General features: G+C 40.4%; 1 long non-coding RNA gene across 1 annotated transcript; it reads right to left on the bottom strand.

Moving 5' to 3' along the window:
* Positions 1-633: 633 nt before the first annotated feature.
* On the bottom strand, positions 634-26640 carry LOC116663712. Its single transcript, XR_004320000.1, has 5 exons — positions 26517-26640; positions 25700-25850; positions 8061-8165; positions 4375-4471; positions 634-3412 (listed from the first exon to the last, which is right to left on the bottom strand). It is a non-coding gene; the product is annotated as an uncharacterized LOC116663712 (long non-coding RNA).

Raw genomic sequence — 26640 nt, forward strand, 5'->3', positions numbered from 1 at the left:
GTATTGTTAGTTTTTTTTTTTTCAATTTTTATCTATTCTAACAGATGTGTAGTGGCATCTTGTTGTTGTAAGTTGTGTTTCCCTAATGACAAGTAATGTTGAGCATCTTATCATATGCTTATTTCCAACTGTATCTTTTCTTTTGTGATGTAACTATTCAGATCTTTTGCTCACTTTTAAAATTAAAAAAGTTATTGTAGTAATAACATTTAATATGAGATCTGATGATCCTGGAGAATGTCATTCTAAGTGATGTAAGCCAGAAAGAGAAAGAAAAATACCTTTATAAGATTGCTCATATGTGGAATCTAAAAAAAAAAAAAAAAAAAAAAAAAAAAAAAAACGTAAATACAAAACAGAAACAGACTCATAGACATAGAATACAAACTTGTGGTTGCCAAGGGGGCAGAGGGTCGGAAGGGACAGACTGGGATTTCAAAATGTAGAACAGATAAACAAGATTATACTGTACAGCACAGGGAAATACATACAAGATCTTGTGGTAGCTCACAGTAAAAAAAAATGTGACAATGAATATATCTATGTTCATGTATAACTGAAAAATTGTGCTCTACACTGGAATTTGACACAATATTGTAAAATGACTATAACTCAATAAAAAATGTCAAAAAAAAAAACCATGAGATTTACTCTCTCAACAAATTTTTAAGTGCACTAGACTTTTTTTGACTATAGGGACAGAGCTGTACAGCAGATCTCTGGAACTTATTCATTTTGCTTAAATGAAACTTTATGCCCATTGATTGGTAACTCCCCGTTTCCCTCTCTCTCAGCCCCTGGAAACCGCCAATCCACTCTCTGATTCTATGGATTTTGCTATTTTTGATATTTGATGTAAGGGAAATCATGGAGTGTTTGTCTTTCTGTGAATGTCACTTAGTGTAATGTCATCAAATTTCATCCATGTTATTGGATATTGGAGTTTCCTTCCATTTTAAGTCTGAATATTATTTCTTTGTATGTGTGTACCACATTTTTTTTACTCATTCGTCTGTCAATAGACATTTAGTTTGTTTCCACATCTTGGCTATCTTGGCTATTGTTAATAGTACTGTATTGAATATGGTAGTGCTGATATCTCTTAGAGCCCCTGATTTCAATTCTTTTGGATATATACCCAGAAGTTGGATTGCTGAAACATATGGTAGTTGTAGTTTAAATTTTTTGAGAAACCTCTATACTGTTTTCCACAGCAGCTGCCCCATTTTGCATTCCCACTAACAGTGCGCAAGGGTTTCAATTTCCCCATGGCCCCACCAATACTTGTTGTCTTTAATTGGATTATTTGTTTCCATAACATTGCTTTTTAAAGGCTATAAATTATTCCATTATCATAAATATACCATACAATGTATTATTGTTGGACAAATATTTACATAACTTTCAGTTTTTCATAGCCATCCCACCCCTAAAAACAGTGATGGATGTTCTTGTAACTAAATATTCTCTAAATATTTACTTAGAATAAATTTCTCTAAGTTAAAATTGTGTATCTAGAGGTATTAAACTTTTAAAGACTTTTCCTGAGACAAATCCTATTTTTTCTTGATTTTCCATGACTATGCAGCATTTAATTCCATCTTTAGGTCAGGGTTAGTGATAGGACACAGTGCATTTTGATGTATCATGCTTTGATAACTAGTATGTCAAACACACAGACATCTGAGACATCAGATGTCTCACGAGAGATTCAGCCTAGACTTTGTAAGAGTGACACCCTCTCGTTTGTTTCAGTTTGCATTCTTAACCTTAATTTAGGCCTCATTTTCCTCTAGGAAACCTACCTATTAATCCTTCCATGTCAGAGATGGTGCAAAGTGGAGGTGCTCAGTCATGGTGTATGCAGTCCGGATGGTGTATGTGTCTCCAGTACTTAGACTGTGGAGTGAGTTAGGGTCTCTGGGGGTCTAGTAGTGGCCCCTTTGTCTCGACACTGCTTTCCATCCTTTCTCAAGCTAGGTTAATATCCCTCCAATGCCCTCCCGTCACATTCAGTCTTAGCATGCACTTTTAATGCTTCTGCCTCTCTCTGAAACTGAACTACCTAAAAATCTTATCTTTGTATTTTAAAGACACAGTCAATAGAAACACATGTTTTTGGAAATTCTGTAACATCCCCCGAGAGCTGTGACAAAGCCAGCTTCTGCATCCCTCTCTGGGACTGAAAGCATCACCGAGGTTACCGCTTTGCTTGCACATCTGACGTACATCCCCCATCACCTATGAACTTCCGCTCTGCAGCAGCATGGACCCGGCCTTTGAGTCATGGAGAGAGGAGGCTGTCGCAGGAACTGGGCTCACTGGCCCAGCTTAGTTAAGCTTTTTGGATTTGGTCTTGTGCTGCCAGACGCTACTGCTAACCTTTGACCTACGGTAGTTTTGACAAATACAGAGACTGTTAGGCAAAGGAACTCTGTCTCCCTAAGACTGTGTTGCCACACACTTAACTCAGAGCCATATCCATTGAAACAGCTCTCGTGCTTTAACAAGTACCTTGGGTCTTTGGGAGAAGAAACTAGTCGTGGCTTTACAGCCTTTCAGGGAAGGACTGCTGTGCTGCGTGCTCCTGGCGCTTGGAAATGTGCGGCAGGGTTGGATGCCAAGAATACAAATAGTCAGAACAATATGTTCAGTCTTTAGGAAACACAGCTGGATCTAGCAAATGTATACAACAGAACTGACTCTGCAGCCAAAGATGTTTTCTCTGCACCTTCTACCCTCATAAGTGATGCAGACCTGGAGATCCCAGCGCACTGCTCCAGACCCTCGTGACTTTGGAACTAGGCTAACTGAGAGGCATTTATATTAACTTCCCCTGTGATTCTCTTGTGTCTTCCACTAGATTAAAGCTGTATGAATGTACAGACTCATGTCTAAATGGCTCTGTAGATCCTGACACTCGCATGTAATACCACAAACTCAAATAAATTGCCAATCAGATAGAGCAAATGCTGTGACCAGACAAGCAAGCGTCATCAACTTGAGGATTAACACTGACCTAGCCTTTGGATTCAGGGTAATCACTTCCCTTCTTCCTCCCCTACTCAGTTTTTCCTTTAAGTGTATGTGGCCACAGAACCACACTTTCAAAGTTTGGAATTAGCTCTTTGACCTTGCACTTTTTTAGACACCATTCAAATCAAAGTGATAAGAATATAGAGTGGTTATTTGTAATTCTGGAGGGAAGGGAATTTCTAGGCCAGGTATTGTTGCAACTCTTAAAAATTGTCTCATAAGAACACATTTTCACTTTCTTTTTTCCTCACGCATCTTGTCTGAGACCTTCAGAGCTCCTGTATCAGGAGACTGTAGGAGAGGCGGGGCAGGAAGAGTGAACGGGGAACTCCAGCAAAGCCGCTGTTCCATTTTCCCCATCTCCCAGCTCCTGTTACTAGGGGAAGAGGAGAGAAGTTAATCAAAAGTGGATTTAATTTGCACTGTCTATAAAGCACCTTTCCAGGCAACTCCCATACACCATCTTAGCTCCATGACAATTTAGCAAAGCGGATATTATTATTCCCATTTTACAGACAGGAAAACCAAAGGGCTAAGAGAGTAAGTTCCGAGTCACAGAGTTATGGCCAGTTATTTGAGCCCAGTGCTGTCTGACTGTGCAGAGCCCATTGGGTTCTTCCCTACCTCCATCATGCTAAGTCTTTTTTGCTGCAATCAGGTAAGCAGAGAATCCTGGTTATGGCTGCAGGCTATTGTTATGGGCGAACATTAAAGAGAAAACTTTTTGAAAGCTGAATTTGCAAAAAAACTTTAAAGCCACGGCAATGACACTTCAGAAGGCAAGAAGTTTCATAGAGAGCCAATGAAGAAGAGGGAGGAGCCCCCTACCTAGTGACTACTGTTGGGGCAGAGTTCCTCCCTCCTCCCCCTCCAGTAAAGAAACAAACTTGAACTCCACACAAGCATCCTCTGTGGCAGCTGCTGCAAACCAATAAGCTGTGAGGATGTGTGCTTCCCCCTGGACAAGAAAGAGTATTTCAGGATGAAAAGGAAGGTGAAGAAAAGAGGATAGGAGGAGGGATCTGTGTGCAAGGACGTTTACGCCACCGTCAAACAAAGGAGAGGTCAAAGGAGGCACACCCATCATGTAAATGGGAGATGAGAAATAGACTAATACCTTAAAAACATGTCTACCCACAGTTTTACACAGACAGGGCTGAATATCTTGTTTTAAAAGTGACTATTTCTTCCCTACTAGCGATCCCATAATAATCACTCATTGGAAAGAAACTACAATACAAGGGGGTGGTGGAAGGAAGCAGAGGACGTTGTGGAAGCCCAGAGGAATGGGAAACACAGAGCAATGCATCATCCCTTTAAGACTCCAGATACAATTACCTTCAGGGTGACAAGATGGCCAGACTGATTCAACAGACTGTTAGGATTTCGTCTTGCGGCTCTCAATCCGAAGTCTGTTTTCTGGGTTTGTGTATATCTGTGTGGAAATGAAGTACCAGTTAAATCCTTGTTCCTTTCACCCTGGAGCAAAAATTGTGGGTGTGGCAAAGACTCTTCTTTAGGAAAACTTATTCTTGGACATTGTCCTTCTTCTAAGGCTCTCTTCCAAAGTACCACTAGTCCATGTGGACTACTGCATCGCATCACCCACTAACTCACTAACCTCCGTTTATGGGATGCCTCCAATGCATCAGATGTTGGGGAAATAAAAACAAACAACACAGCCCATGCCCTCAAGGAGCTCATGTTTAGCAGAGAAGAGAGACAACTGAAGAAATAATCACTGTGTACAAGTGCAATAGTCAAAGGCCGCACAAAGCGTGATGAGCACATCTGGCACAAGTAAGTTATCTTCCAGGAGGAGAACATTCCTTACGTTTTCTGTTAGAAAGGAGATTTCCTTTGTTAAAAAAAAAAAAAGAAAGTTGACGTCATTCAAATTATTTACCCCAAATTAACCAGTCTCTAGTTGTTGGTGCCCTGTAGCTAGAAAAGCTTTAATTCTCCATTACTGAAATCTCCTGACACATAGCCAAGCTCAGTACACTACAGCCCTAAGGGGAAGTATCACATTTCTTCGGGTATGCAACTGAAAAAACTCCATACTTAGCAGCATCTATGGCATTTTCATTGCATAACAACTTGGGGAAATCACATCAGGCACATATTTAGAAGGTATCCCATGGTAACCATGAGAAGTTGCTGTGGTCTCACATAGCTGAGCATAAACATTAATCCTGGTTTATCAGATGCCTGGAACAAGCAGGGGAAGCAACTGTTATCATATCTCCTTTGCATTATCAAATTAAACACCCCTCTGGGTTTACATGAGCCCTTGGGGAACAACAACATTTTTGTCCCACACTCGGTGCAATGTCTGATTTTTTTTGAGCTTTTATGGAATAAACATCTCTATCATGGTTAGAGGAGTAGGGTCAGTGGAGACCACACTGAACAAGCAATCAAAGAGCCCTCTTTGCCTTTCGGCTTCTCTGTCTCTGCCCTTTTGACTCCCTAAAAAATACTGTAATCTCTGATTCAGTTTCTTCACTATTGAAGTGGATTCTTTCTGCCCAGGCTTGCTGGAGATATGGTGACCGCACACTGCATAATGGGACATTTGAACTTGCTGAAGGGCTCTGACATGGTTTTGTGCAGCCTTCCCCAGACAACAGCAGTTATCTGTTCCCATCCACTGCTGTGCCAGGCCAGGTTCATTTGTAAGTGAAGGAGGGAAGAGTTGGTTTGGAGGCACAGCCTGAGAGGAGAGAGGAAGCAGAGGTTAGGAAGGAGGGCAGAGCAACAGTTCCTTTTCCTGGCATCTCATTGGTACCTTGGCAGTTAGGGTGTCTGGGGACCAAAAGCGGGTGCAGCCCTTTAATTGGATACCTGGAAATGTGGGGTAGGGGGGGAAGTTAGAAACACAGGCAGAACTTGGAGAGGCTGTGGACAGTACTGCTCTGGGGACAAATCATAAAGTTGGGGGACAGAGGCCACAGTTCTCTCCAAGTTGAGTAATGCCTCAAAGAAACTTCTTGCACCTTGAGGACTGGCTACCTTGGGAGCAACCCTAGCAACATTGGTGATTTCCAGGTGGCCTCTTAGAGCAGCAGTCGTGGGGAGCCTTTGTGGTTGGTACACCAGTGGGATTGGAACACAGGAAGAACGGGGTGGTCACAACTGCATTTGATGCATCGTTTGTAAGCCCAGTGAGAGCCTTCTGGGGAGCCCTGGGGAATAACCAGGGTCCCTTTGAAGAACTCTTTATTCTGTTCCTTCTGTGTTAGAATTTATATACATTCTCCCAATTTTAAGTACTGGCTCAACAAAATTTTAAACACTATATTGGCAGAATAAAACGTATCTTCAGGCAAAATTTGGTCTGTAAACCACCAGTTCGTTTCCCCTTTATAATTCATTAAAATTTCCTAGAATTTCCAGGGTTTTTTTTTTTTATAGCCTAAGTACCTGCATGTGTCCTTGACACACCACAAAATTATTTGTCAGACCACACAGCAAAGACTGCTAGCTGACACCCAATATCTAGTTTTCCTTTCTCTTCCTCCTCCTCCTCCTCCTCCTCCTCCTCCTTTTTCTTCTTTTTGGTCAAAATCAGTATTTTATACATGGTGGCAATGACCCAAGCTAAGACTGTTTTCTAACATCTGTTATTGCCAAGGGTAGACAGGTGACCATGAATTGGCCAATGAGATCTAAAAAGGGCCCCGAGGGACGACTGAGAAAGCGTCTTAAAGGTTGCTGGGAGGGCTCAGCTGGGAGGGCTCCTTCTTGTCCCTCTTTCCTTCCTCTTTTCTGAGCTGTGATTGCAGATAAGATGACCCAGGTACCAGGATGGTGGGGCAGAGAGATAGAAGAAGTGTATCTTTAATGACCCCAAACTCTCTCCCTACCTTCTAACTTCTATTATTTCAGAGAGAAAGTTACCTTGTTCAACTGTGTTGAGGTTTTTGTTATATAGAGACACCTAATTCCTGGAAACCATATGCCATATGTTTCGTATGCACAGTCAGATTTACACTTAGCAGCAGGGTATAGGGACATCTAAGTGAGGGGAAGGACATGAGTGAAGTTCTGAGCATGGCCACCAGAAAGGGCAGGCCATGTTTGTGAAACAGTGAGCAAACTCTCCTGGCCTGAGAGGAGTTTCAGAGTTGGAAAAGGGTGGGAGCTACAGCCATGCAAAATTCCCAGGCAATCTCTAACATAATGCCAAGATCTTCTCTCACTCCTGCTAGATGGTGTTGTTTTAAGGACATCCAGCATGTCTTTTCTCAACTTTGGCCTCCTCAGATTGAAAATCTGTGGTCTTTTCCTGGTTTGCTTTCACAGGCCATCCCCATTCCTGAAGGAACACTTGCCCAGCAGGGCAGCCAGATCTTGGCACCCACAGCAGGATGTGGTACTCCCAGGGTTGGAACAAGAATAAGTCTGCTTGGACTCACAGTTATAGAGACCAGACTAGTGATTACCAGTGTGTGTGTGTGTGGGGTGGGGGACACAGGAGTTGGGGGTTGGAGGTACTTTTGGGTGTAAGAAAGGCTCAAGAATGTTTCGTGCAATGTGGGGAATACAGCCAATAATTTTGTAAAAACTGTAAATGGAAAGTAACCCTTAAAAATTGTATAAAAATATATTTTTTTAAAAAGAGATACAAAAATAAACAAATGAATGAATGGATGAATGAATAAGCCAGGTTTTTTGTTAGGTTTTTCAGTAGCCTTCCCAACAACACCCAGCATTGTTTAGCCTTTTTGATGACAGCAAAAGGCTGCACCCGAGACTCAATGGAGAAGATCGCTATGTCACTGAGGAAATAAAGGTACGGACAATACCCTTAGTTTGTGGTCTCTGCACAGACTGGGTCATGAGCATCCCTGGTCCTCTTTGACCATGAGCTTTCAGCCACATCACACAGCCTGCTAAGCTCCATTCCGTAAAGGGGATACAGTCTGCGTTAGTAACAGGCAAAAACTGGGCAGGGCATCATTAATAGTCACAACTGCTTTTACAAACCGAAAATTGGAAAATGCGCCGTGATGAATTACCTTTTATTAGAAGTGTGGAGGTGCAGGCAAAAATGAGCGGTGTGCCTCGTGTTCGCAGCCAGCCTCCGTGCATCTTTTCACGTCTCCTTTTGTCAGATGATACGGCTTTAATGGACCACATCGACAGGGCATTTCAGTCAGGCAGCTAATTAAAGTCATTCTGTGGCTCAGTGTGACAGGTCCTTCAGACTCATACATCAGAAACCACTAACAAATGTCACTCCTCTTCTGATCACCTTCTCTCTCTTTTAACATGTTGATTAAATTTCAGGATGCACAGACCCCAAAAACAAACCAATAAAAATACTGATAAAAATGCCCTATTCTGTGGCTTGTGTATATTTTAGATTTTCTGAGCCAGCAAGATAACAGGCAGGAAAACAAAAGAAAAAAAAAATCTCACCATCGCCTTTCAGGGCACGGATACATGAGGAAAACCTGGATAGCTAAAAATCAGACTGTGGTCTATCAGTTACAGACAGATGAGTCACTCCAGGGATGTTCTGAGACAGACTCAGAGTTACCTGGAAAACACACACAAAAAAGTGCTGGCCCAAGTCCAAACACTAGAGGGACCAAACAGAAGGATTCCCAGGGAAGAGGAGGCAGTAATCAAAGCTCTGACAGCACCCAGCCCCGATGACAAATGACTATGGAGAATTCCCATTAAGGATATTTGAAACCAGTTCTTATCTTTCCCCGCCTTCCCTTTTTCTCAGCTGGGGACCTGCAGACCAGCTCTTCCCTCCAGTCTTGTTCTGTGAGAGGCAAGCTGTGTTCACTGAGGTCAGATCTGGTCAGAATGCAGGGATTAGATTTCTGCCTTCAGCCGATGAAAAAACAGCTGCTTCAAAGGCTCCTGGTTTGCCAGTTCTCTCAAAAAGATCCACACCCAGCAAAAATAATTTTAAATTCACCCTACTGATGGGAGCACCTGAAAAAATGGAATGATTAAAAAAAAAAAGCCCAATATCAAGTTTGGATGGAGACCCTTAACAGCCCAGAAAAATGTCTTACAAGATTTTGAGGAAAGATTGACTTAAAGAAAATAGTTGAATATTTTTTCATTAATGCTACCCATACTAGTCTTGTCCTTGGAGAGTTTTCTTTTCACGGTCATGCAATGGTGGATTTTTCAAACACTAATTTCCTGTTACTAGTTCTGTTTCTTGTGGGATTTATTAAAGGGAAGAAGAGTCTAATCTTCTAGTTATTGTGCAGTTGCCAGAAAAAGTACCTAAATGTCAAAATGAAAAATTTGTTTAGATTTGTTACCTAGATGCAGACACCTATATTTTAAAATGTACTGGTTGAAAAAGCAGAAACCTATCAGTTGTATTCATGGGGCTGTCCATTAAGCATTCACCAAAAAGATTTTAAGAAATAACTATAGGAGTAAAGGATCATATGAGAACACAAGATTTAAAAGTGTTTTTCAAAAAGCATGGCAGAAGTAAAGTGTCTATAACAAATGGAGGCATAATATATTATATATTTTAAATAGGGCAAGTTATAAAATATTTAACCCCTGCCTTGAGTCACTGAAATGATAACTTGCAGCAACTCTTTCACTCAGTGGAAAACAAAAACATAGATTCTTTAAAATGCTTTCAGGATGGATATTGTAATATTCGATGGGCAAGGTTACGATGCAATAACAGACAAATCTTAGTGACTTACAACAACAAGATTATGTTTTCCCCCTGCTATATAGCCATCAAGGATCAACAGAGTTACTTTGTTCACTGGGGTCTGTTTAGAATCCAGGCTGATGCTGATTATAGGCTGAGAGGAGAGGACTGGGAGGGTTACGTACTGGCTCATAATCTTAGAAGCCAGATGTGACACAGACCTGTTCACATTTCATTGGCCAGTCACATCACTTGGCCAAGTCTAACTCCAGAGAGGGTAAGGCGATGAGGTCCAATAAGAGCTAATGAGAGAGTCCAATGAGATATTTCCCTGAAATTGACAATATTGATACCAGATTCTACTGATAATCACAGATTTGCATTCGTCCTTTTTTACCTATTTTTATTTCCTCCTGAAATATGCTTTCAGGTGTCAGCCTTTTCACGATGCTAACTAGAATGCATCTTTGAGTGGGTGTCTTTTCTTTCTTCTGAATCTCAGGAATCTTGCTTTCTGTGGAAATCTCCTGGACTAATAACACAGGGAATTTACAACAGATTTCAAGGCACGATGCCGAAAGGCAGATGTAAACTTTAAGTTCCCAGATCCTTGTTTCTCCTGGAAGTCAAGCCTCTCCAAAAGTTAAATAATCTCAGTCTTTCTCTCTCTTTTTTCCTTCTTTTAACAGAATAGAGTTCTTCATACTGTATATGTGTTACGGTGTGAAGGGTTTTGTGGAAAATAAAGTGCCCTGACCTTTCTCTTGTTTCTTTCCTTTAATCATATTTATTTCCCAGCCCTTGTTCCACTGCCCGTGTTTTACTGACAAAAACAGAACTCTGTTGAACTTTTGGAATTATTCTCCCAAATTTTTGGTAAATTACTTCTGCCATATTTTCAAGATCAATTATACACTGTCATAATAGAGATAGACTCTGGTGCCAATGGGCAGAAGAAAGAGTTTATAAAAATTTCAAACTGGAATTTGGAATCATGTATTTTCCTGTCAAAATGAAAAAGGAAATGAAGTCTACACTCCTCTTTTTATTAAGAAGATGCATGAGGTTTAGGGACATATCAAGGAATGGAACTCACAGAATCTGTCAGTTTCTAATCTCCCTAACACAAAATGTGAGAATAAAAAGGGAAATTTAGACTTTTTATCAGGACAATTCAGAAATGTATTTGAGGCACAATATAATATTAATAATATATATAACATTTACATTCAACAAATTTTGAAAAAATAATTTGCATTGTAAAAGTGACACTGTTTATTGTGGGGAAATAATTAGGAAAATAATGAGATATAAAGATGAAAAAAGAACAAGTCACAATGCTGGACTCTAGAAATAATAATTGCAAACAATAATTGCAAAAATAATTGGTGTTAACCTTCCAACATTTACCCTGTGTCTGCAGTTTTTACACAATTGAAAATAGACTGTAGAGGGTATAGATATTAGTCTACAAATTGAGACATACTTAAAATATTAACTTTCTTTATTTTTCTCATGCTCAAATTAATTTCTGTCAAGTCCTCACTCTGCCTGGGAACCACAATTTCATCTTGATCAACTTGAGAACACCTCCTTCTTTCTGAGGAGGTATCTAAGTTGATAGGGGTTGGGGGTGATGTCACATCAGACATGGGAGGAGAGGACTGGGGGGTCCTTGACCATCAGGTAATCATCTATATAGGTCACTAAGAAGTTTCTTGTCCCTGTTAGCATCCTTTCTCTTTAGCTTCTATGCTTCTGCCTAGGAAACAGAATCCCAGGACCCCATCAAATTCTAGCTCTTCTCAACTCCCAATGTCTTCTCTCTGAAATTCAGTGGTACCTTTTTTTTTTTTTCCAGATACAAGAATATGCTGATTATCTGCTTGTTGCCTCTCAGCTCCACATTCACCCTATTTACACTCTACTCTGTGATGCTGGGACTGGGATTCTGGAACTGTATTTCCCAGACTCCTTTGCCAGCAGCCTTTTTGCTCATCCTGCCAACTGGCAGCAGCTGAGGAGAAGGAAGGCAGGAGGAAGGGAGAAGGGGCTTCCTCCCAGTTTACTGCTAGTCCTGTCAGTGTTGCCCAGGACAGGTGACTTGTCCCACCAATGGCAGTTGGCTTATACCTCAGCCCCAGTGTCTGCCAGCACTTTCAGAATCTGCTACCTGGGCCCCTGAGGATAGCCAACAGTAGCTGGGCGGGGCCCCATCCTCCCAGGTCTGAGCCCCACCTCACTGAAGCCCACCCCTCAAGCAGCCCAGTGGTCCCTGCTCCCTGTTGTTACTGCCTCCAGACCAGCACCTCCGAGGCCCCTTCTGGTCTCCCAGCCCTGTGACACCTGGAGAGCCAACTTCCAAAATTAAACCTACTCTGTTTTAATGCCTGTAGCGTATTCAGTCAGAGTTCGCACAGGACTGGTATCTGGAGGAAGGGTTCTTCTTTCACTTGATCCTGACGGTTGACCCTCAGAAGGAACCCCTCTACCAGTGATGTTTGTATCCCAAGCATCTGGCGGGAGCTTCCTGAAGGATTCAAGCAGTTGAAAACACAAAAGCTAGAGACTCTCTGGCTATTTCTGTCCTCCTTCACCCCCAGTCTTGCTTTTCCTTGGTGTTATAAACACAGGACTGGGCTACAGGACTGGGCTACACGAATGAGGGACGGGAGGCAGAGCAATAAAAAAAAGGGGGGGGGGGAGAATCATCACTATGGCAAAAATGCTATTATATTCTGGAGTAATTTCTTACATAGCTACATTATCCAATACTGACTCTGTAATATGTATGTGTGTGTATTTCCACAGATAACTTGCAGTATTTTGTTATATTTTGGTTTTCAAAGGTTAGAAGTAAGAATCTTCATTAACATGGCTTCAAATTAGACTTTAGAAACTTCTGAAAAATGTTGAATATATTTAATAACATGTAGAGCTGAAAAAACTTACAGCTCTCTCACTTTCCTGAGGAACTCAATTGAAAATATTGTTAAATTCAAGTTACAATATTGTCTTGTCCTGAATTGCCAAGCAGTTGAACTCCCCCACCCACCCCATGAAAGCTGATTTAAATACACAGCTTGTATAGGGTATATGGGATTTAATTCCTTGGCTTCTTGAACCAAAAGAAACTCAAGATGGATGATCTGTGTTAGCTCTGTGTGTGTATTTATGAAGCTGAAATGCAAACCTGAAATTTTATGTGCCTTGTAAAAGATAAAATCTCAGAGAGAAGCATGCCTCTGCCTCCCTAACAGTGCACCGATAGCTTGCACATCATCTAATAACAATAATAAATATTCCTCAGTCAAAGACAACTACCAGTTTGCGATTGCTTATTCTGACCATTATTCCAGACTGAATAACTGCAGGATGCAACAAAGCCAGAATAATGGTGTAGCCCAATCTGCAAAGACAATTTGCACTCAATTTGCATAACCTATTTAACCCTCCAAATAGCTGAAGACATAGGCAGGCTTTTAAGTACCACAAGGCTGAAGTGAAGCAAATAAAGCAACTAAAGATTAGTTTGATGAGGGAGAAAGGTTAGAATAAAGTTGATTTAGAAATGTTATAATTGGTTTCAAATATGGCACCAGAATGAATAGTCTATTTTCCAAAAATGTTACTAGTTCTATGTGAAACAAAAGCAACAATGAATGAAGGTAACTCGAGAATTCTATAAATACACATATAGATTTAAATCTGTTTACAAGAGGAAAATTAATTCCATTCCCCTTGAAGTATGAACTAATTTCTTGAAGCAATTTTACATGATAATATGCTGGAATGATGGCTTAATTACACAAGAATTCTGCTTAGGTCATTGGAAGTCCCCTTGAAGAAGTCATCTTGAGAACCGGGGAAGTCCATCATTGGTCAGAGGGGCTCTTTGATTATTATTGGAGGTGCGTTCAGTTCGGGGTGACTACTGATAAGAAGGATTCCTGGGTTTGCTAAGACCCATTTGAATAGAGGCTTTGGAAGTGCAATCAGTTTGGTTCCTACCAGGTTAGAACCAGGATAGGGTAGATTTCATGTGATTGGGAAGCCTGACTCCCACAGGATGCTTAGACAAGACCAACCCCAGACAGACACCTAGCTGGTTTGAAATTGCTCTGGGCTCTAGAGGCAGAAGAAGAGGCCTTCACTGGCCCACCCTATCCGTGCTTGTAGGTTTGGGCCAATCTTATCAAATGGTTGCAGTCTTAAACAGAATTAGAAGACTACCTTTGAAATCAGAACTCAGACTTTCTTGAGCTAATGTAAAGTAAAATACATACTTGGAATTAGAGTGAGATAAAAATAGTTTAAACTTTTTTTCTTTCTTGTTAATGTATGCAATAAAGCATGCAGATCCTAAGTGTACTGCTCAAAGTACCTGTATATATGCAGAAGTGCATGAAGCCAACACCCAGGTCAAGATAGGGAAAATCTTCTGCTCCTCTGGAGTTTCCTTTGTGTCTCTCCCCCATCATTACTCCCAAAGGTAACCACTATTTTGATCTTCATTACTATCAACACTTTTTCACTTGTTTTTGAACGGAAAGGGTATTTAACATAATTATTAATAGTTACTCATCTTCCAGATACTACAGAAGAGTATATATTTCTTTTTTCCTTTATTGATTTATTCATTTGTTCAAAACATTGTCTGGTACCAACTTTGCCCACAAGACATCGAGAATACAATATTGAACAAGAGAAAAATCCGTGTCTGCCCTCTGGAAAAATAGTGTTACGGGGGACTACACACAAGGAGGCAGGCAGTTACGGTGCAGTGAGGTGAGTGCTATGAAATGAGGAAGTGCCAGCTGCCGAGAGGAGAGGGTGTGGAGATGTGGACTTGGGGATCAGAGATGGCTCCTAAAACAAGGGACATCTAGATGGAGACTGAAGGGTGAGTAAGGGCTCACCAGGCAGAGAGGAGGAAATACAGAAGCAGAGGGAATAGCAGGGACAAAGGCTCAGTGTCAAAAGAGAGCTTTGGCTATTTGAGAACTGAAAGAATAAAAGCAAAACATTCCTTATGACTAGACAAGTGAACTGGGGTCAGATCCTGCGGGACTTGGCAGGTCACGTCTCAGAGTTTGTACTTGGCTTCAAGGGCAATGGAAAGCCATTAAAGCATTTTAAGCAAAGGACTATCCTCATCAGATTGGTATTTGTTTGCACGTAGTCCATATAAGAGAAGATAACAGTATGGAGAGAGAAAAGTCAACTTTGCTTTGACACTTTTGTGCAGAATAAAAACCTACACCACCCACCCCCACCAGACAGAATTTTTATGATATTTTATTATTTGAACACAAGTGGCAAGAAAATGTACAATGAAGTATACCCAAGGAAATACGTCTGTAGAACATAAAGTTACCTTGGGATGATGTGCTACTTGATTCCGTCTTAGCAGAAAGGATAAAAGGAGCAAGTTAAACCATGTGTTCAATGTTCAGAGCTGCAAATGCCCCTACGGTAAGACTCCTCCACCACCCCTGGAATTCTCTATTTTACCTGTTGAACTTTATCTAATTCTTGTGTGTGTGTGTGTGTGTGTGTGTGTGTGTGTGATGTTTCTATTTCTGTGATGATCATTATCAGCTGTAAACATCCAGGAGAAAAGTCTCAAAACTCTCTTTACTGACCTCTCCTTTCTAGGTCCCCTTCTTTGAACCTCATTTTTAGGTTACTGTTCTGATAATTCTTTCAAACATCTGCCCTGTTCACTTGGAGCTTACATTGTCCCAATGAAATGTCCAAGCTGATTAAAGTAACCAGATAATCACCAAAGTTCCACTCTGCCCTGTCATGTAGACGCAGATTCAGGGGTTAAACGCTCCGCTCTCTTGGCTGTGATAAATGGAAATGCGGTGCTTTCGTCAATAGCATTTCTATCTCCCTCTGCCTTATTTTAATGGAATCCATTATTGAGCCTTTTGACTCTTTGCCTCATACTAAAAAAATCACATAATATTTCTCCATAGTGGTATTGTTATTCACCTTTTTGTCATAGTTGAAATATGTGTACAATACTGACATGTCCATAAACCAGTTTTATTTATTACCATGCTGACAAATCGTGAAACAAACAGTTGGTAGGTAGATAGCATTAGAAAAATCCTTGCTATGGGAACAAATTCCAGTGGGATTTCATCTGTTATTTTTAAAAGGCTTGAGTGACGGGCGTATATAACCGGATCATAGACCCTTGGAGGGCAAGTGTTATGGGCTGAATCATATCCCCACCACCCAAATTCATACTCATATTGAAGTCCTAACCCCCAAGGCCTCAGAATGTGACCCTATTTGAAAACTGGGTAGTTGCAGATGTCACTGATTAAGACGTGGTCAAGCTCGGTGAGGGTGGGCCTCTGATCCAAAGTGACAGGTGTCCTTAAAAAAGGAAGAAATCGGAACCTAGACATACATTCAGCGAGGCTGCCCTGTGTAGACTGCAGTTATGCTGCCACAAGCCAAGGAACTACCAGAAGCTGGGAGGGAGGCCTGGGGCAGATTTTTCTCTAGCATCTTCAGAGGGAGCTTGAGTCTGCAGATGCCTTGATTTCAGTCTTCTGGCCTCCAGAACTGTGAGATAATAAATTCCTGTTGTTCTAAGCTACTATCCAGTTTGTGGTACTTTGTTTTGGCAGCATTAATGAACTAATCCAGTGAGGATTGTGGCTGCCTCATGTTTGTGTGCCCCATGGGGGCTCATGAATGTTGGCTGAACTGAAGCTGCTATCATAGACCCCAGCAGATGTGAAGCTTGAGCCAGCAAGGGCAATGAGATGCCTGGAAATGGGCCTTTGCAAGATTTCCTCCTGGTCTTGAGATTTGCCCTTGGAAACATGTTGGGGTTGACACCAGTTGCTTGCACCTGATGAAAAGACAGGCAAGCAGTCAGAGCATCTACCGATTCCCTGCTCCATCTCACCCTGAAAGAGGGCCACAAAGAGACGTCTCGATGCTCCAGATGGGATGCTTATTTGGTGGGGCTGAAGCATCCACAGCAGGATGTTCCACAAGGACACTCAGGCCTGGGACGCTCACCCCTCTCAGTTCTTGTAGACATGTGTGCGGAATCTGATATACCTTTTATCTTCACTGAAGGAACCTGTTGCCTTTGCCTTCACTCAATCATATCCTTGGTCCATTGTGACTCATGAGAAAAATTTAACGAAGCTTGTCCCAAATGAGCCTCCACTTAGATTGAGATGAGGAACCGAGTAGCCTGGGATGGGAAGATACTGGGTGGAGGGGAATTAGATAGGACTAGTTTTCACCTTTCGGTTTCATGAAGTCTTCTTTTTTTCCACTAAATGTAACACAGTGCACTTGAACTTGCTTTGTCTCAGCTGCACACCCCAAGGAAGAGGTCATTGCCCTGTCTGTTCCTGCATTGAGGTTGCCATCTGATTATTTTAAAGTTCTAAATTTGGCAGTTTGTTGGTTGGGAGATATATACACACACCCATACCAAATATACAGTCATGTATGAAGTGCATGGGTCTTAAATGTGTAGCTCAATGACATTTTACATACAGATACACTAGTGTCCCTGCCCAGATCACCAAGATCTAGAACATTTCTGGCACCCCAGAAGATTCTCTGGTATTCTTCCTCAGGCTTTTATGTGTGATTTTTAATTAACCTCTAATTACTTTTTCCTAACCCTGCTGACAAAGAATGTCTCTGTACATTTAAGAAACTGTGAAGGAGTGTTAAATGTAAAACCCGACCCACAGCTTTTTTTCCATTCTTATTGAAGTACAGTCAATTAAAATGTGTCAATCCCTGGTGTACAGCACAATGCCCCAGTCATGCATGTACATACATATTTTTGTTTTCATATTTTTTCAATTAAAGGTTATTGCAAGATATTGAACATAGTTCCCTGTGCTATACAAAAGAAACTTTTTTTTAATCTATTTTTATATATAGTGGCTAACATTTATAAATCTCAAACTCCCAAATTTATCCCCTCCCACCCTCTTTCTCTGATAACCGTAAGATTGTTTACTATGTCTGGGAATCTGTTTCTGTTTTGTAGATGAGTTCATAGTGTCCATTTTTTTTTTTAAGATTCCACATATCAGTGATATCATGTGGTATTTTTCTCTCTCTTTCTGGCTTATTTCACTTAGAATGACAATCTCTAGTTCTATCCCTGTTGCTGCAAATGGCATTATTTTATTCTTCCAAGCCAAAGCTTGTTGTGTTGCCTTTGTGTTGAATTCATAGAGCAGTTTATAAACTGGCTACCTGTGGGAGAAACCTGCTCTTCAAATACAGTTTAGTGGACTGCAAAATGCCTTTTAATACTTGAAGTATATTTAAAGTTAAGGTATTTCAAGTAAAAATGTAAATTTGAAGAGGGGGAAAGAGATTTCTCTTTCAAAAATGAGAAATTTTGTTTATCGCCTTTTGGCAGAAATCACCCAGAGCTGGGTAGTGGCTGCCCTCCTGACACCAGTGGGAGGAACGGGGCATCACCGCTCTCTCTGGCTTAGGCCGTGTCCGCCTAGGTGCTACTGCCTGTGGACCTCGCGCATGCACATCACCTGCTTGGTCCTTGGACCAGCTACAACTAGACAAGGTGGTAAACTTAAGTCAGACTTGTAAACGTAAGGAGACTATTTAACCACCCAGAGGGAAGAACTACCTTCAGAATTACCAAAATATTTTTAAAGGAAAATGGAATTGGATTGTAAATTAACACACTATTTCTTATAACTCCCCACGGTGATTTACTTTCTGATCATGGCTCTTATTTATTATATGCCATTCCAACTGTTTTACACACACACACACACACACACAGGTTGATGTCTAACATCTGGATCTGGCTAATATCTAATTTTTGGTATAAACATTATACTGGAGGGCACTCATTTGTAGTGTGCCTACAACTTCAATTTTGTTGTGGTATTTTTTCTGCATAACTAGTTCCATTAGATTTCAAACTGAAGAGTAAATTGACTCCTCTTGGTGACTCTTCATGTTCCAAAGGAGAACTCAAATCACCTTGTTAGACTGTGCTTAGCGTTAGACAGTATCTGTACATGTATCTGAAAAGTCTCTGTGAATGACATTTGAAAGTAGGACATAACTATTGCCTTTCCTAAAAACCTAGGCATTTATGAAATAAACTTATTAATTCCTCACTCAGATGCAGCATAAAAGAGAATTGACATTTTAAAGGAAAACTACATGGAACGTAGGTTTTAAATGAAGAGTGTCTTGGCTTTGCTTTTCTTCTGAACAGCTTTTTCTCCTTTTATGTTTTGTGCCAGCTCATAACAATTTTGTTCCAATCTATCAGATTTGTAATGCCACCGCTTTCCATTTGTTCTACAACATAAACAACCACATGTCAACGCTGCCATATCTTCAAGGGCTGTGAGCACAGTTTCTTTCTGATATGTCAAATGGTTGTTAAGCAACTTTAGAGTCATCAGAGGTGGCTAACTTGTGAAGTCAATTAACAGACATGAAAAACAGAAAGGATGGAAAACACAGGGGAAAGAAAGAGGTTAATGATACTAAATGCCTTTCAGAACTTATTTAACTGTATTTGAAATTGTCCTTTCACACACACACACACATGCACACACATATATATATATGTACACATACCACAATGGGTTTATTTTTAAATTCATTTGAAATGCTCCATGTTCTTTTAATATAGCCTGAAAAATCTTTGCTAAGTTAGTTGATAAACACAACCACTATTTTTCAAACTCTTGAGTTACTACTGCTCCTTAATATGACAGTTTTAGGAAAATAAAATCATTAATAGTGGCCTTAAATATGACTCCAAATCTATTCATCCTCTACGTTTTAAGGGAACAGAGGGTGATTGGTGGGACATATGCAAGGCCTGTAGCCATAGACCCCAAATGAAGACTCACTCATCATTGGCCCTGCCAAACCAATGGGTCCTTCTTCTGAATGAAGCTAGAAATCTCAAACACATCAGATCTTTCATTTTCATTGCACCTTGGTACAAATGTCATAGAATACCCTGCTGTCTCTCCAGCCTCCTTCTCCTCTGCAACTCCTTACAGCAACACTCCTCCAATAAGTTTTTCAAACTAAGTTTTCAACTTTTCTCTTCCTCTTGCACCTAATCCTATTAGGCTTCCATCCCAGCCCACTGCAATGAAATGGTTCTCAGATTCTATGATGCAAAAGCCAGTGCTTAGTATCATTCCCTTCTAGAATGACTTTTCTGGACTCCCAGTCACCACACTCTTCTAGTTTTCCTCTCATTACACTGGCTACTCCTTCCCTGTCTCCTCTTGTTATGAACCTCCAAACAGAATTCAGTCTTCAGACCTGCCACCAGACCCCTGGGTGCCCTGCCCTATGCCCCGAGGCCCAGATCTCTGCTTCTATGCCTAAGGAATTTCCCCAGCTCCTTGGGGCTTGAAGAGCCAGGGACCCAACACCCTCCAGAGCATTCCTCAACTAATGAAGACAAGAATTGTGGGATAAATACTGCAGATTCCCATCTCCTGGCAGGATAGTTCTGATGTGTTCCATTCAGTCCCTCAGAAGGTCCCCTGTGGAATTGAACTCCAATCATCCTTGGTGGTAACCAGCTTACAAACAACCCTTTATTTCTTTCATTGGTTTTTTTCTCCTTCCTTTGTTTCACTTTCCCCATTTCTTTGTCTGTGCTTTCTGCAGTCCGACTTTCCAGTTAAATTGCATCCATTCCAGTCCTTGTCTTAGGGTTGCATTCAGGAGAACTCAAACTAAGATCTTTTCTTTCTTAGTCAATGTTGACTCCTTTGGTGACTGGTGATTCTTAGTCCCAATTCTTTAAATATCAACATATTTTAACAACTCCCAAAGGTATACATCCAGCCAGGTCCTCTCTCATGGATCTGAGACTAGAATTTCTGACCTCCAACCAGATGTCCTTACTAGGTTACCCAATAAGCAGCTCAAATTTTCAAATGTTTTCTTCCTGTAAACGTGCTCTTCTTTTACCTTCCCAATCTCTGGAAATAGCACCTCTATCTTTCAAGCTGGTTAAACCTGGGAGTCACCGTTATTCCTGTGCCTTTTTCTCACATCACACATCACACAGCCCATCTCTCAAGGAGCTTCTATCTTCACAGTATCTCCAGAAACAAACTGTTCTGTCTTGCTTTGTTTTTACCTATTTCACCACTCCTGCCCTCATCCTACCTTCATCATTTTTTTTTAGTATGAAATATTTTTTAAAAAATGAGCACAATTATATTAAACTGTATGATATACAACTATACCAGAGTTTAAATTAAATAATAAAACCTGCTATGATTTCAGATCAGCTGGTAGACCAGAAAGTTCATGCTTTGGGGTAAGCTGAGACACTGTCTTTTGTCTCTTGGCCTTATACCCTGGATGCAGGAACTCTATCTTTCTCTTCTTTGCCTCACTTCTATTTTTGTGTTTCTTCAGCTTTTTCTTGGTGGCGATATCAGGATTGGTTACAGACTCCAAAGCCCTCCTCTCTTTCCGGAGTGCCCCTTTCTCACTGCCTCCATCATTCTTCACCTGCACTATGAAAATAGCCTCCTGGTTGGTCTCCAGCTTCCATCCTTGGCCCCTTACAGTCTGTTCATGACACAGCAGAGGAAACCAAGTCATGATATGTCCCTCCTCCACAGAAATCCCTCTGAAGTTCTGATCACATGCTTAGAATGGAAACCGAAAACCTCACGATGACCTACGAGACCCTCCGTGACCTGGGATCTTTCGTGCCTCTGAGCTCATCTCCTGTACCTTCCTTCCCTCTGTTTCAACCACATTGACCCTTTACTATACCTTCAACATGACAAGCACACTCACCTCTCATATCCAGTGAGGGTATTATTTCATGAAGCCTTAATTTTAGCCACTGTGTGTGTACTTGTATGTATTGGGGTCCATATAGTATCTATTTCTTACTTTGGGTCAGAGTTTCAAAATACTAGAAAAATACTTGCTTAGATATTCACCTGAATCAGATTGCCCTTGCTGATGAAAGATTGAAAACTCCATGAATTTATGTTTCAGTATTCCCTGTAATAATATATCTAATATTTGTAGCACTGTTGCATGTAAATACAAACCCCCAAAAACATAATCTAAGTGTTTCAACTCTTGAGACATGAGGTTGTAATTAATTATGCTGTATAGATTACTGGGCACAGCACATTTCTCTTTGGGTCTTTATTCATTGGGTAAAAGGACTTTACAGAGGATTTGCCCCAAACCATGTAACAATTTAATTTAACATCTTTCATCAGTAAGAAAGCAGGCATATGCTGACATCGAGACATGGCCATTTGGAGAACCAGTAACACACATTAACTGAAGACGTATAGAAGAGAAGAACTTCTCTAATTAGAGAAACATACAAAAACTCAAGTAGTACTTAAAATTTCCATTTTGACCAGCATCCTGAAATAAGGAAACTTATTTTATTTTCTCCGTGTAGCTTCATTTAATCCCCTCCCAGAAGTTACTTGTGGTTTTCACGATGGTATCCTTAGAGATGGCTCAATAAACACTGCACAGAAAACTCCCATCAAAAAATTTGAAATGAATGTAAGGATATAAACAATGTTAGAAAGAAGGCCAAGCCTAGATATTAGATGTGGGTTGAGTATCACAAGGGAAAAAAGCTGCAAGAGAGCAGAATGAGAGCAGAGATCGGAAGACGAAGTAGGAAAGAGGTGATTAAATATTCTGAAGGATGACTTTTGTACCATCTTGGAGTTCAGTTGATATAAATAAATGTGGGAGCCTTCAGTGATTATTATTATCATCATTACTGTACTTATCTAGGAAATTATAGCTTATTTGGCACTTTATTCTTCATATTAATGATGTGAAATTTCATGACAACCCACTAAGAAAATAAAAATGGAAATAATAAATCAGCCTGCGGTACTTAAAAGCCTAATGAAATCCAAACACTTCCCAACAGAAGATGACTCAGTGACACAGAATTGGCAGTTGTTTGTTGTTAGATCATTAGTTTTTACTGGCCTTATTCCGAGTTTAAGAAGGCATCTGCAGAAGCCTCTTTCTCCCATAATCTGCTTGGAATCATTTAAAGAGACCTGGATTGAAGTCATCAATTGGAAAAATAGAGTAGAAGCATTCTTCAATAGCTTAACGAACCTTTTCTAGGGGATTTCAAATGACAGTCGTTTTTATTTAAAATGCAGAGGAGGCTCATGAAACAGTTTTCTTTTGTTCGGAGACAAAGTAAGACGAAAAGCCCACATATCTCAAATTTGTGTACGGGATGCACAACCAGATTTGTAATGGCCACCTCACCATGTTGTAAGAGGGGTGGAGAAAAAGTCTCCTTTGTGTAATGCTCAAGTCCTGACTGGCCTCTAGGAAAGGAAAGCTTTGAAAATTGTTTTGCTGGTGCTTCTAAAGCTGTGGATATGTTTAATGGGATACATCTTGTCTGCTGAAGGGGATTTTCCTCTAGAATTTGGCCCGTCAGCGGGTCAGCAATGACTTTGACTCCATGCAGACAGTGGCCCTAGCAAACTTTGCTTTTACAGCCAAAGACCAGCTACTTTAACATGTGAACTAGATGCATCGTGTACCAACTGTGCCCCTAAAAATTATTTTCTAAAAGATTTACTTTATCGAGAAGGTAGACTATGTCATAAATTATATAATCTGCTCAACAACCCCGAAAATGATATTTGATCCATGCAGCATATTTTACTGAGCCTTATCAGGCACTTTACTGGACACTCAGAATATGGTGGTCAGCAAGACAGCTGGGGTCCCTCAATGAACCTGTATTTCAGTAAGATAGCAGAGCAAGTTACAATTAAAGCAAACAAATGAAACAATTATAAATGATGACAAGTGGTATGAGACAGAAATTCATAGAGGAGGTCAGGGAAGGCCTCTATGAAGATGTAAAGTTGAAGCTGATCCAAAACAGGAAGTTCCTGGCTTAATGTGAAGCTTGTGCAAAGGTCCTGAGGTGAACAAGAGCTCAGCATATTTAAGGATTTTAAAGAAGACCTGTGAAGCTGTAGCAGAGACAGCAAGGAGGGAAGTGTTAAGGAATAAGATTTTTTTTTTTTTTCAGTTTTAGGCAAGTGGACTGGCATTTGTTGATAGATAAGAGTGGAAATTCAGAGAAATTAAGCAATACCTTCAAGATTGAACAACTAGTAAGACCCTCAGCCCCCTAAACCAGCTTTCTGATTCCAACATTCTTTCTACAAAGCTACACCTAGTTATCTGCTGAATGCTCTCCAACTTTCTAGATTATATGGACTAGTTTTGGATCACTTAAAATCAAAAGTCACCCAGATGTGCTCCCTGTCAGCAAAGCAAAAGCTTCCTGATGGCCACTTTGCAGAAGTGCCAACGGCATCCTATTCCAGTGAGCTGCCTGGGAAGGCGGTCCTCCATATGGAGCTGGGTGCGAGCTTTCTGTGCCTCCGGTGGGAATGAACAGCTTATGGAGCCAAATTTGACACTTCACAGTCCAAACTCATCGAATCTGTGATGTGATAATTCAGAGAAACTGAAAGACATTCATGGGAAGGCCTTCAACAGTTATTGAGTGCCACTACTTTTCTGCTTATGAAATGAATTATATGTGTGTGTATGAATATGTGTATATGTCCATGAATACATACACTCACAAAACCACACAGTATTATTTTTGTTTTGAACCACAAATGCATGCACTACCTTTAAAAGGATATATTCAATCATAAAAATGTTTAAAAAGTGAAAGATTAATTCCAGTTTATTTTTTGTATTGCCAAAGACTTACTTCTATTAGCTAAAGATAGGCGAATATCTACAGAGTCTAATTTGCCCAACATATTATACATGTTCATTTATTAAATCTTTTCAGTATTGTGTTGCCATGACATTTAGAATGTCTGTTTTACAGGTAAAAAATACTAAGACTCTGTGAAGTTAAGTAACCTGTCTACTTACAGGAATTATCAGTGCTGGGCTGAGAAGTCAAGTCTCTTCACACCTCATCCTATTGCTTTCTCAAGAGCTTTAAAAAATATTTTCTTTTTTAAGAAGAACTGTTATACTCATGATGCATATTTACGCACCCATATTTCAAAGAATTATCTCCTTTCTGGCTCATGCCTTATGGATTATAAATATTTCTGTAGAGGCTGTTTTCAGGTTGAAAGAGGAGATCATGGGCCTTTTATCTAAACTTTTACCCATTCTTTGAGATTAATTGCCTAGGACATGCCAACTTTCCTCCTTTTCATCAACTGACAGGTGTAAAAATGTCTCTTACTCCATGCTTTGTCTGCAATAGTAAGAGGAGGGAGAAAGGTGACAAATGGCCATTTCCTTTTCAATCAAATCATTTGAAGGTCATGTGCCAAAAATGATTCCTTCATCAGAAACATAACACATTCCATTAGACTTTCAGGGTGACAGCACTGAAAAATACGTAAGAGTTTCATCTTGCCTGCTGTTAATCTGTATCTAGTATTTTGTGTAGCATGTTTGAGAGAGAAGGGTCTAGGGTGCATGAAAGAAAGGAAAAGATTAGAAGAGTTATTTTAAAATGTATCAATATATGATGCCTGACATCTCAAATTAAAAAAAACAAATGGCAATAACCAAAAAGCCATACTGTTACTAAATTGCTAGGAGGCTGTCTGTATGTGTGTGTGTGTGTGTGTGTGTGTGTGTGTGTGTATCTGTAGACCACCACTTACATTCTAGTGCTCTAGGGTCACAGATTTCCTTATTTGAAATTGAAACAAGCCTAGGAACCAGAGAGAATGGATATATTCTTCTTTACGCTCTGTACACAATAAGGATATACCTGAGACTGGTCGTATCGGAATATGAATGTTTTGATGTAAGCATGCCTACTGGATATGACACTGTTGGTCTTGACCAGTTGAAGTATAACTCAAAAACTGGCGTTCTTCTGTGCTCTCATCCAGTAACACATTTCAGGAAGACGCAGGGGTTTGGCTCACTCACCTCCTACAGTCAGCCAGTGAATGGACCCATATTCTCGTGTCTGGGCTTGACTGCACCTTTGAAGGGGGAACGTTGGGGCAGAACCGAGCAGCATGACGCGGGGTTTGTAGACTGACCACCAGGCCTCCAAGAAGTGATCACCAGAAGGTACCTTATAAATGGAAGGGAAAAAAAAAAAAAGGACAAAGTTTCACTGAATGTAAACCTGATCTGGGCTGCTCGATTTTTTATGAAATGGACTAGGCTTCTTCAAGGAACAGAATATAAAATCAAAGACCAGATGTTCAACTAATGTTTAAAAATGAGTTGGGGGAAGAGGAATAATTTCGATATCCTTGTGGAGAGAAGCCATATATATATATGTGGTCTATGGCTGAATGAGAAAAAGGGATGCCCAACTCTGTCCTTAGGCAGAGCAGAATGTAATGCTATCACTGGGTCCCTTGATTTATTACAAGGAAGAAAATCTATGTTTGGAGCCAAGTGCCTGCAGCTTTATGGCAATCATGGATGGAGAGAATTATAGACACTGCTATTTGAAAGGGCTCTTACCCTATCAGTTCCCCATCTCTTTCATAGTACCCCCAACAGATGAGCTCCCAGTTTTGCTTTAGAGAACACAGAGATTGCATTCATCCCTCACAAAGCCATCCCTTTCTTTGGCCATACAGTTGCAGTTTTTAGAAAGTTCTTTATTTAGTCTTAGTAAAAATGTAATACATCCATTGTTCCTAGTACTGGAGTCCAGAAACAGAAAGTAAAAATAAATTACATATTCCTCTATAAAACATAGAGCTGCTTTAATATTTGAACATACCTATCATATCTTCTTTAATCTTTTCTTCTCCAGGATAGACCATTTCATTTAAAAAAAAATTCCCCATCTGACATGCTTACTTATCTGCCACAGACTCTCTGGCTCTCCCCTGAATGTTCTCTAG

The sequence above is a fragment of the Camelus ferus genome, chromosome 5, assembly GCF_009834535.1.
Source record: "Camelus ferus isolate YT-003-E chromosome 5, BCGSAC_Cfer_1.0, whole genome shotgun sequence".
NCBI lineage: Eukaryota > Metazoa > Chordata > Mammalia > Artiodactyla > Camelidae > Camelus > Camelus ferus.